At 53.1% G+C, this 10577-nt stretch overlaps 1 long non-coding RNA gene across 3 annotated transcripts; it reads right to left on the bottom strand.

Moving 5' to 3' along the window:
- Nucleotides 1-311: 311 nt before the first annotated feature.
- Nucleotides 312-7490, bottom strand: LOC135189791 (uncharacterized). Of its 3 annotated transcripts, XR_010308304.1 has the most exons (4): nucleotides 7301-7490; nucleotides 6705-6780; nucleotides 3646-3750; nucleotides 312-1858 (listed from the first exon to the last, which is right to left on the bottom strand). It is a non-coding gene; the product is annotated as an uncharacterized LOC135189791 (long non-coding RNA). The 3 variants fall into 3 exon arrangements; XR_010308306.1 differs by lacking the exons at nucleotides 312-1858; nucleotides 3646-3750 and adding an exon at nucleotides 3824-4815 and having other exon boundaries at nucleotides 7301-7487; XR_010308305.1 differs by lacking the exons at nucleotides 312-1858; nucleotides 3646-3750 and adding an exon at nucleotides 3824-4812 and having other exon boundaries at nucleotides 7301-7487.
- Between the last annotated feature and the right edge of the window lie 3087 nt (nucleotides 7491-10577).

Here is a 10577-nt window from a genome sequence, read left to right as displayed (position 1 = left end):
TGTGCAGCTGCTAGGGGGTGTAGCTCGGTCACACACACACAGTTCCCAGCCCAGGACCCGAGCACATGGTGGGCAGGGGAATCCAAATGCCCTTGCTGTGGGCTCGGGGCTCCCTCTCAGCTGCTGCGGGACGGAGGCGGCGGCCGGCGCTGCCTGCCCCGCTGCCGAGGTCCCCGATGTGCCGGCGGTGATGGCTGTGACAGCCATTCTCCCCGTGATTGGCATCTCCCGGCTAGATCAAGGTCACCCTCAGAACACAGCTTCTCATTACAATGGCCGAGAGCCTGGCAATGACCACGGGCCACGGCTAATTAAGGGAGGACCCAGCGCCCCCGGCGCGGGTCAGTAATCAGGGCTGATGCTGAGGGGAGCCAGGGGAGCCATCCTGCCCCCCAGCACCTTGCTGCACTGGGAGGACATGCCCTGGCATGCTGAGCCACTCACCATCCTCGCTGCTGTCACATCACTGTCACCTCCTCTCGCACAGCTCATGAGAGGCACAGCAGCATCCCGGACACCTGGGGGTGGATGCAGTGCCCAGCTAGGTTGTGGGCACACAACAGACAGAAGGAAGGAATTTTACCCTGAGGATGGTGAGGCACTGGCCCAGGTTGCCCAGAGGTGGCAGATACCATTCCAGGTCTGGTTGTTTGGGGCTCTGAGCAACCTGGTCTAACTGAAAATGTGCCTGCTCGCTGCAGGGCAGCTGAGTTAGGTGACTTGTAAAGGTCCCTTCCAACCCAAACCAGTCTGTGATTTCGTGAAAGGGAAAGGGCAGGTGACAACAGGCTCCTTCCAACACAATCAGGTGCACATTTGAGGGACAATGACCCATGATTAGGCTTTAGGTTTGAAGAATAATCTGTAACAGAAACATCTGAAGGCAACCAGAGTGTTATAACAACTCATTCCTGGGGCAGCATGAGCTTGGTCCCTACAGAGCTCAGCAAAGATGCTGAGGTCTTCCTAGGAAAAGACACTGAGGGAACTGGTCCATGCTGCTGCTCTAAATTAGCAGCTTCAAACCTCACCAGGGGTGAGATGCAATTAGACTGACCACAGAACTTTCTGGTGCCAAACGCTGAGGTGAAGCAATATAAATATTAGTGTCTTGTGTTTTGCACACATTCTGGGGAGCACCTGCCCAGGGTTTTGGTTTGGCTAAACACTATCAACCAGAGTCAGTTCCCCCCTCAAATCAAAACAGAACTAAATCTTCCTTGAAAATCAAGGAGGACAAGTGTGATTCCAAAGGCCACTGGTGTCTCTCAGCCCTGTGTCACAGCAGTTTCCTCCAGATCCTTTGCTAGGGCTCTTTTATTTCATTTCCAACCACTGGATGACAGAGCAAGAGTTGCTCATAGTGCAAAATGAGCCTCTGGGCTGCCCCAGACTGCCACAAATGTCATCCTCCTACATTTACCATCCAGCTACGACCTCCCAGCTATGCTACCTTCTGTCCTCATGCGGTCAGACTCTTCCAGTTCAATACCATTTGCACCTTCCGGAGGGGTTGTGTTTCTCAAGAGCATAGTGAGACCCCTTACAAGAGATTGCTCACCCATGAGCTCTCCCACTGGGGCAAAACATTTCTCCTTCATTCCAGCTCAGAGCCAAAAGACATTTGGAAATATTGACTTGCAGCATCCTCAAAGACTGGAAGAAGCTGCCCAGGGAGGTGGTGGAATGCCCATCCCTGTAGGTGGGAATGTGGTGCCCAGGGGCACGGTTTTGCACCAGTGTTGGCAGAGTTGATTCAATCACCTCTCAGGTCTTTTCCAACCAAATCAATCAATTCTGTGCATGCAAGTGTGACTCCCTTGTCTGGAGTCTCTGTAGGCCCTGCCCAGCTTTCCATCTAGGGATAAAGAGAACCAGTTATCAGCATTTGGTAACACAAGTGCAAGGGACATAACACATCCCCAGTGGATAGGGGAAAGACCCTCGACTCCTAAACATCAGCTGAAACACCTTCCACGGCTTCCCAGCAGAGGAGGAGCTTGAAGCTCAATCCCCCCATCCAATTTCTCAGCCTAGACCTTTGCCTTTCCATCACTTTCTCCCTGTAGCCATGGTTTCTAACTTAGTTATTAGGCTTTACACCTGAAACCAGCACAATATCCAGTGCAACTGGAGCCTGGCCTCAGCAGAGGTTGCTTGGCACAGAGAAGTTAAATAATGACAACGATGTTTAAATTCATCTGAATGTGGGTGAGTAGCAAAAGCCATAGCAGGGACTCACTGCCTCTCCCCTGAGAGGTGCTCTCCACTGTGACCTTTCTAAAGTGCTCTTTAAAGAACATTCTCTTCAGAGCTGCTGTGTGTGGAAAAAGAAGCTGAGCTGTGTGTGATGCAGTCAGCATTTCACTCTGATCTGTAGCTGCCTAATCCAGGCCAGGACTTGGAGAAACCCATTAGAGTGACACTGGGCACCCACTGTGAGAGTCAGCCTGGGAGCTAGACAGCTAGGAAAAACCACAGCTTTGGTCTGTGTCCAGCAGCCTAAATAAAAAGTTTCCTTTGCATGCTTTGCATTCAGCACAAATGAGAGCTGGCTGTCCCCTTCCCACCCTGAGCATGCACCCTCACAGGGCCCTGGCACATTAAAGCCACACTGGTAGCAGCTCCAGCACAGGACCTTGACAAAGACATTGCCAGGATGCTCTCTCTGATGAAATCCTCCTTTCCGTGACTCGTGGTGTTCGTGCAGAAATGCCAACTCCAAGCACACAAAGAGGCTCTGCTGCTGCTCCCTCCCCAGCCCAGCAAAGCATCACAGAGCTGGCTCCAAAGGCAATGACTTAGGTATAACTCCATAGGTCAATGTCTGTAGGTGCACGTGTGGAACTTGTGCATGTGTTTCTTCATTCTGCACTTCCCATTTGTACTCTGATGGTGGCTCCATGGCATTTTCACAGCTATGAAAGAGCTAAACCAGAGATTCTTCTGGTTTTCACAGGACTCCAGAGGCTCAGGCTAAAGTAAGGTAGCCACTGCAATGAGTTCACAAGGAACTCAGGTAGTGACAGGACTAGGGGCAATGGAGCAAAGCTGAAGGTGAGTAGGTTCAGACTGGGCATGAGGAGGAAGTTGTTGAGCATGAGAGTAGGGAGGGGTTGCCCAGGGAGGTGTTTAAGGCCAGGCTGGATGGGGCTGTGGGCAGTCTGCTCTAGGGTAGGGTGTCCCTGTGCATGGCAGAGGGGTTGGAACTGGATGATCCTTGTGGTTCCTTCCAACCCTGACTGATTCTATGATTCTATGAACTGCAGGAGCTGCTGATTCTATTGTGCCAGGGGAGGGGGAGGTTTAGGTTGGAGATTAGGAAAACAATTATCTGCAGAAGGAGTGGTCAGGCACTGGATCAGGTTGCCCAGGGAAGTGGCTGTCCCAGTCTGAGGACCCAGGATCCCTCAAACTATCACAGTGGTGGAGTCCCCATCCCCAGAGGTGTTTGAGAAACCTGTGGCTGTGGCACTTGAGGACATGGTTTAAGTGGCCATGGTGGTCTTAGGTTGACAGTTGGACTTGATGATCTTAGAGGTCTTTTCCAGCCACAACAATTCTATGATTCTAGTGCCATCTTACAAGAAAAAATGATGCTCACTGAGCCAGGAAAAAATGAATCAGCTTGAAAATACAGCTCACCTGTGCTGCCTCTCTGTTAATATCCCCAGGAATAGTGCTGCAGCTCCTGACATGGGTATAGGAGTGCATTTCTAGCAGCTTCCCATGCACTCCAACTTCCTGGTGCTGTGTAAAAGGGGAAGAAAAAAAAAAAAAAGGAAAGGGGAAAAAAAGCAAACCAGAGAGAGAGAGAGAAAATTGAGCTCTGGAGTTCAGCACTCTCAGAGGGGAATACAGTGGGGAGCAGCGAATTTCGAGCAGTGCTAATTCCCATGCTGCTAATTGGACAGAGGCCATTTCCTGCATGCTAAAGTCAAACAGGACAGGAGCATATGGGCTTTGAGAGAGATCTGGGCTTTTGCAGTGGAAAAGAAAACACACATTAAAAGAAAAAGAAAAGAAAACCCCCAAACCAACAAACCCCCAAGACAAAAAGCCCACCAGAATATTGGTGCTGGCAGAGAAATGGCAGAGAAGTGACCAACTTTAAAGCTCAAACTGCTTCTGGGAGAGCTGCACCTTGGAGGAGATGGTGCTTGGTCCTTGGGCACACAGCATTCTCAGCACCCAAGGCTCTCCCTTGGCCCTGCTGTTAACGCAGGAGAGGTTTTATTTGTTGTCTTTATTAATGTTTCATTGTTTTCCACTTTACCTCCGATTCAGGTAGAATTCAAGAACAGGATGAGATCCTCCTTCAGGGAGCTTTGCTAAGAGCAGCCTTTTAGGTCTGAAGGAGGGTTCCATGCTCTACAATGTCACTGAGAGGGCAGACCTGCCCTACCAAGCTGAAAGTCTTAGCAGACCACATCAGCCAGCCAGCCACAGACCCTCTTTTACATCTGCTTCATGTTCAGCCAAGCAAAACATTTATCATCCACGGGAATCGTATCAGGAGAAGTTTCAAGCATCACCTCCTCTTCTTTAAATGTGTTAGATTCAAGCACAAAAGACTCAGCATCCCTTGCAAAATAAATTGGGGACAGGCAGAGGGAGGTCATGCTTCAGGGTTGGGATCCCCGGGGTGAGAAGGATGCTCTTGGAGGAGATGCTGTTGGTCCTCTCCCCTGTACCTTCCTGCAAAGGAACTGACGCAGGGCAGGGTCACAGGCAGGGCACTGACAGAGCATCCTTCTGATCCAATGTGGCAAGGGCGATGATGGTCCAAAGGAGTCGATTTTCTTCTATTAGCTGCTAATCAAAGGTGTCTCTTTTACTTTGGCTGCCGGTTTATCCTCCCTACAGCAAGGTCTCCTACACAACCCCCTGCCCAAAAACAGATACGTGGAAGAGAGTGTGCAGGACCCAGGCAGGGAAAATAGCCACTGCCAAAGCTGGAGGGCTGTAAACTCAGCATCCACGGAGAGTCAATGGGACGCAAGGGACGGTCACAAGGGGCTGAGCAAGCAGCAGCAGCCTCCTTCGAGGACCTGCTGCATCCAGCTGCTGGCTGGTTTAGCTGCTCCCTCGCTGGCAGTCCCACCTGCTCTTCCCACCCCTCGGAAAGCTGCTAGAGGAGGGAGCAGACAAAGGAGGAGCAGCACAGCTGGAGCTGCTGGAAGCTGCAGGCTTGGGTTTGCCCAACACCCCTCTTCCGTCGGAAACGTCTTTGCTGCTGCCTTGCGAGCCGGCTCCTCGGGCTCCCTTGTGCTTCCCACTTGCCATCGTTTCTAAGGCATTGCTGCAGAATTCCTTTGTTTTGTCGGTACTGTTATCACTGCTCCTGGCTGCCGCGGACCCCACGGCTTTATTGCTGCCCATGCCCACGGAACACGGACACTTGACCCGCCTTGACGTCCCTGCTTGTTTGGCTGTCCCAGGGCAGAAGAGCCTTCCCGGAGCACATGGCCAGCGAGGCAGCGGAGAAGGGGTTAATGAAGCCTTTAATACCAAGAGGCCACACAGCAAAGCCCAAGTTAGGGCCAGCTGCGCCCCTCCCCCTGGCCTCCATCCTGCTGCAGGAGCCCTGGCAGGGCTGCAGCACTCAAGTGCTGCTTTCCCCACTGAGCTCCTGCCCCACTTGTGTGATGTAAAGCAATCCTTTTGTCTCCTCTTTAAGACACTAGCCTCAGGGGCCATTACGGGGAAGAAAGGTAGCTGGGGCTCTTTTATCTGCAGGAATCCATTAGGAAGGGGGGGGGTCCTTTCCTTCCTCCAAAGCCAGGGAGCAGCTCCTGTCTTTGCACCGCTCCAGGGATATCTCCTCACTGCTCCAAAGCCTTCTCCTCCTTGCTCCATGGCCACCTCCTCCTTGCCCCAGGAATATCTATCTCCTCACTACACCATGGCTCCTCCTTCCTGCTCCAGAGACATCTCCTTCCTGCACCACGCTCATGTCCTCCCTGCTCCACAGATATCTCCCAATACACCATGGCCACATCCTCCCTGCTCCAGAGATATCTCCTCACTACACCATGGCCACCTCTTCCCTGCTCCCGGGTTACCTCCTCCCTGCACCATGGCCACCTCCTCCATGGGTCTGCCAGTCAGGGCCCTCTTAAGTGAGATGAAAAGCAGGATGGTGTTTTCAGATGCCCTTCAGTGTACAAATGGCTTTCTCTTTGCTGGCATCTTGGCTGGCTGAGGACTGTTTAGTGCTCCAACATGTCTTTGTGGCTACAGAAACCCAAAACTCATTCTTGCTTGGTTTATTCTTGCACCAAAAAGCAGCAGTTCCTGCACATTCACAAGACTCCTGGCCCTGAGGCTTCAAGTAATAACCCCAGGTGATGATGAGACTCTTAACTAATTTGAAACCACTGAAATAATACTAAAGAAATAAAAAACATGGCAGGAAAACTACTTAGGCAGTGGTGGGGAGAGAGGCTCTTTTGGAGCATACCCTTTGCACTCTCCCAAAACATGCATGAATCACAGAGCAAACATTTGCTCTGTACAGTGCATGGCACCAAGACCAAGGAAGACCTTAGGCTAATATAAATTGCCTGAGTTCCAGTCAGACACGAACAGCAGACACCAGCCTGCCCTGCTTGCTCTGCAACCTCACCAGAGAGCCAGCAGCCGTGGTCAGCCCAGAGCCAAAGCAAGCAAACCAGCCCAGCTCAAGGGCAGGGTGTACTTACCCAGGCTTCTTGTTAACTGCTAACACCACGGTGTGGCTTCGCTGCAGACAGGAGCTGGCTTGCACGTCACTGATTCCTGACAAAGCAGGGCGAGGACACCAAAACAATCCCAGTTAAACACGGTGCTCAGCACCGAAGATGCAGAGCAGGGTGGAAAAGATGCCAGTGTGCCTTGCTTCTGTGTGAGCTGTGAGGGACAGGATGCTCAGACCTCCTTCCATCTGTGCAAGGGGAAGCACCTCTGCAAGCCACCCTCCTACAGACACAGTCATGATGTCCACCTCTGAGTACCAAAAACAGAGGGGATAGAAGAGAGTAGCTGCTGGGGCCAGGGTGGGAGTGTGGGTGAGAAGAAATGTGTAGGGTTGTAGAATTGATTTAGTTGGAAGGGACCTTCAAGATCAACCTTAACCCAGTCACCACTGGCACCACATCTCCATGGCTTTGGACCCCCTCCATGGATGGGGACCCCACCACAGCCCTGAGCAGCTTTGAGGTCCTTTTGGTGGAGAATTTTCTTCCTAATGTCCAACCTAAACCAAGAGGCCATTTCCTTTTGTCCTATCACTTGTTCCTTAGAAAAGACCAACACCTACCTCACTCCAACCTTCTTTCAGGTAGCTGTAGAGAGCAGTGAGGTCTCCCCCCAGCCTCCTTTTCTCCAGGCTGAGCAACCCCAGTTACCTCAAACTGCTCTTCACAAGACTTGTTCTCTAAACCCTTCACCATCTTCCTGCTGCATGTAGCACAGGTGTCCTGCCCCTCCTAGGCTGACGTTTCCAGCTGGGCTGGTAAGCAAGCAGAGCTTTATTGCCTCCAGTCAGTGAGGACAGCTGCTCAGGCCTGCTCCAGGTAGCTCTGCACAGCATTGTGCTCAGCCTCGTGGGTGTGTGCTCCTTGATCCGTGGAAGCCAAGCTGAGAAGAGCTGGGGGAGAACTGCAAGGGATTACAACTTGCATCCATTCAGCACAAATAAAAGAGGTCGTCCTTAGGTGTACTGCAAACCAGGTTCATCCTTCTCTACCCCGAGAGCTACTGCCCACACTGACAAAGTGTCCTAACAAAGAGCTGCTGGGAGATGGTGGAGGGATGTGATGGAAATGCCACCACTTGAGACGTGATTGACTGGACAAAACATTGGAAATATGATGGCTCTGAAGCTGCCAGAAAAATCCATCAGAGCTGACCTCATCTATGACAAGTGTATTATGTGCTTATGGATGGATCCATACAAAACCCCACATCTGACCCAGGGTCACGGGCATCAAGCAGTGGGAGTCACTGTAAACACACTTGTAATTATTTGGGAATTTCTTCCCTTCCAGTCATTAAAGAAAACGATTTTGGCTCTCTTCTTTCCCACTCCTTTACTCACAAAGAGCTCTGCAGCCCGTCGAGGTTTGCAGGGCTTTGTGGGTTTAACATTCACACCACTCACTGGCAGGAAGCAGCTCTGCCAAGGGGTGAGGAAAACCTAACCCTTGTCCTTGGGAGCTGCTTCTGTGCCTCATTGGTGTGCAAGCAACAAGCAACACTAACAGTGATGTTTCTGGCAGTCCTGGAGTCCCAGGGGAAGGATTTGTGCTGGGTGCCTGTTGCACACTGCTGGCCCAGTTCAGCTGTGTGCTGAGACTGGGGCCTGGGGGGGTGCACCTGATGGGTTTGCTGAGTGCTGCTGCCTGCAGAGGTGGCACAGCTTGGAAAGGGCCAAGTTGTGCAAAGGGCCAGAGATGTTTCTCAACTGCTGCCTGCTCCATTTACAAGCAGTTCCCAGGACAGGAGCCAGCTGTGCTGGGAAAAAAGGGCTCACACATCCCAGTTATCCTGGCTGGTGGGCTGGCACAGGTTGGCAACTGGAAAATAACTAACACTCAGAATTTAACCCTGCATGTTTGAACCTGCTTGGGATCTGACCATGGATTACAGAGTCCCAGCATGGCTGGGGTTAGAAGGCACTTCTGGGGATCACACAGTCCAACCCTGCTGCTAAAGCAGGGCACCCACAGCAGCTTGCCCAGGACCACAATGGCCAGAGGGAGTTGGAAGCTCTCCGCAGAAGGAGACTCCACAACCTCTCTGGGCAGCCTGCTCCAAGGCTCCAGTACCCTCACACCAAACAAGTTTCTCCTCCTGTTCAGTTGGATCTTCCTGGGTTCCACTTTGTGCCCATTGCCCTTTGGCCTGTCCCTGGGCACCACTGAGCAGAGTCTGGCCTCACCTTCTTGCTCCCCACCCCTTAGCTCTTGCTGACCACTTCTCAGATCCCCTCTGGGGCTGCTCTTCTCCAGGTTCAGCAGCCCCAGAGCTCTCAGCCTTTACTTCCCACGGAGCTGCCCCAGGCACCCCTCAGCATCTTTGTGGCCTCCACTGGGCTCTCTCCAGTAGCTCCCTGTCTCTGCTGGAACTGGAGAGCTCTGAACTGGACACAACACCCCAGATAAAACCCAAAGGTGCACTTGAGATGCAACTGTGAGGCGCACAGCTGGGAGCAAAGTGAGTGCAACCATGAGAAGGCAGGTGGCTGGGGCTGTAAGAGCTCACCCCATGAACACCACACCCAAGGGTTGGGGTCTCCATCAGTTGGTTTCCCAAGGATCCCCAGCTCAGCCATGAGCCTGTGCAGCACGGGCACAGAGCTGTGGCACCATCGCTCAGCTGCAGGTCTGCCGCAGCTGCTCTCGTCCTGCAGAAGCCCTGTGCGTGCTCTCGGGTGGAGTGGCTGTGCTGGAGCACTGCACGGCCAAACAGCCGAGCGTGCAAGGAGGGGCGGAGAAGGAGCCAGCACAGACATCAGGGAGGCTCCGTGTGCCCTGGGAATGGCCCCGCACTGCAACAAGACAATAGATCACAGCGCCTGCCGGCAACAGCAGCGTGCCCTGCCGCACCGGGCTCTGCAGAGGATGCCAGAGGGATTTAAGGGCTTCCTGCAGGCAGGATGGTGGGCTGGGGTGCCCAGGTGGTGCCCAGCCTCACTCTCTGCAGGCAGACACCACCGCCTGCCACGGCAGCAAATTAATGCCTCCCCTTTTCCCTGCCTCCCTGCTTCCCACCCGCCCCTCGCACCACCCCCGTGGCCGCTGGGGAGGGGGCACCCGGTGGCGTGGGGACACAGGTGCCTGTCACCTGCTCCCAGCACCAGCTGAGGGAGAGGAGGATGGGGAAGGCAGTCTCATATCCCTCACTCATCCCCTGCCTGCCTGCAGAAGGACCCAGCAGGAGAGGACATGTGTTTCTGCAAACCACAGCCCTTGGCAGGAGGAGTCCTTGACATGGCTTCAAATCCCTCTTTTTACCAGGGAACCATGGAATCATCCTGGGTGGAAAAGATCTTTAAGATCACTGAGTCCTTGGGTTTGGGTTAAAGAAACAATAGAAGGGAACTTTGCTGCACACTGACGTGGGTGGGAGCAGCAAGAGAGCAGCCTTAGGGTCAGCCAGCCACGGTGGCAGGAGATGAACCTGCCTGTTGAGGTCATGTGGTGGGCACCACCACAGCAATGCCATGCCCTCTGCCACCCCTTCAGCAGCCACAGAGCACCCCCTCCTTGAAAGCCACCTCACCTCACTCAATGCCTGTCTGAAGGCACCAGTGCAGGGGCAAGCAGGGTTCCCACCAGTGCCACCCATGGCAGGTTTTGAACCCAAAACCTAGCTGGTGCCCCACCCCCCCTTCTCCTTTTCCAACTTCAGGCTCCTTTTGGGGATACAAACCCACGCAGAAACAGAGCTGAGGGAGGCCTGGGCTTTTCCTTTGACACAGATGAAGTGGGGGGTGTTGCAGGGGAGGGGTGGCTATAATTGGATCACTTACTGTGTGACTAATCACCACGCTGTAACCACAGTGACTGTGGGCTTAACCTTACTTGGTCATT

This window comes from Pogoniulus pusillus, chromosome 34, assembly GCF_015220805.1.
Source record: "Pogoniulus pusillus isolate bPogPus1 chromosome 34, bPogPus1.pri, whole genome shotgun sequence".
Classification (NCBI taxonomy): Eukaryota; Metazoa; Chordata; class Aves; order Piciformes; family Lybiidae; genus Pogoniulus; species Pogoniulus pusillus.
Note: the sequence above shows the minus strand (reverse complement) of the source record. Positions and strands in the feature narration are given on the sequence as shown.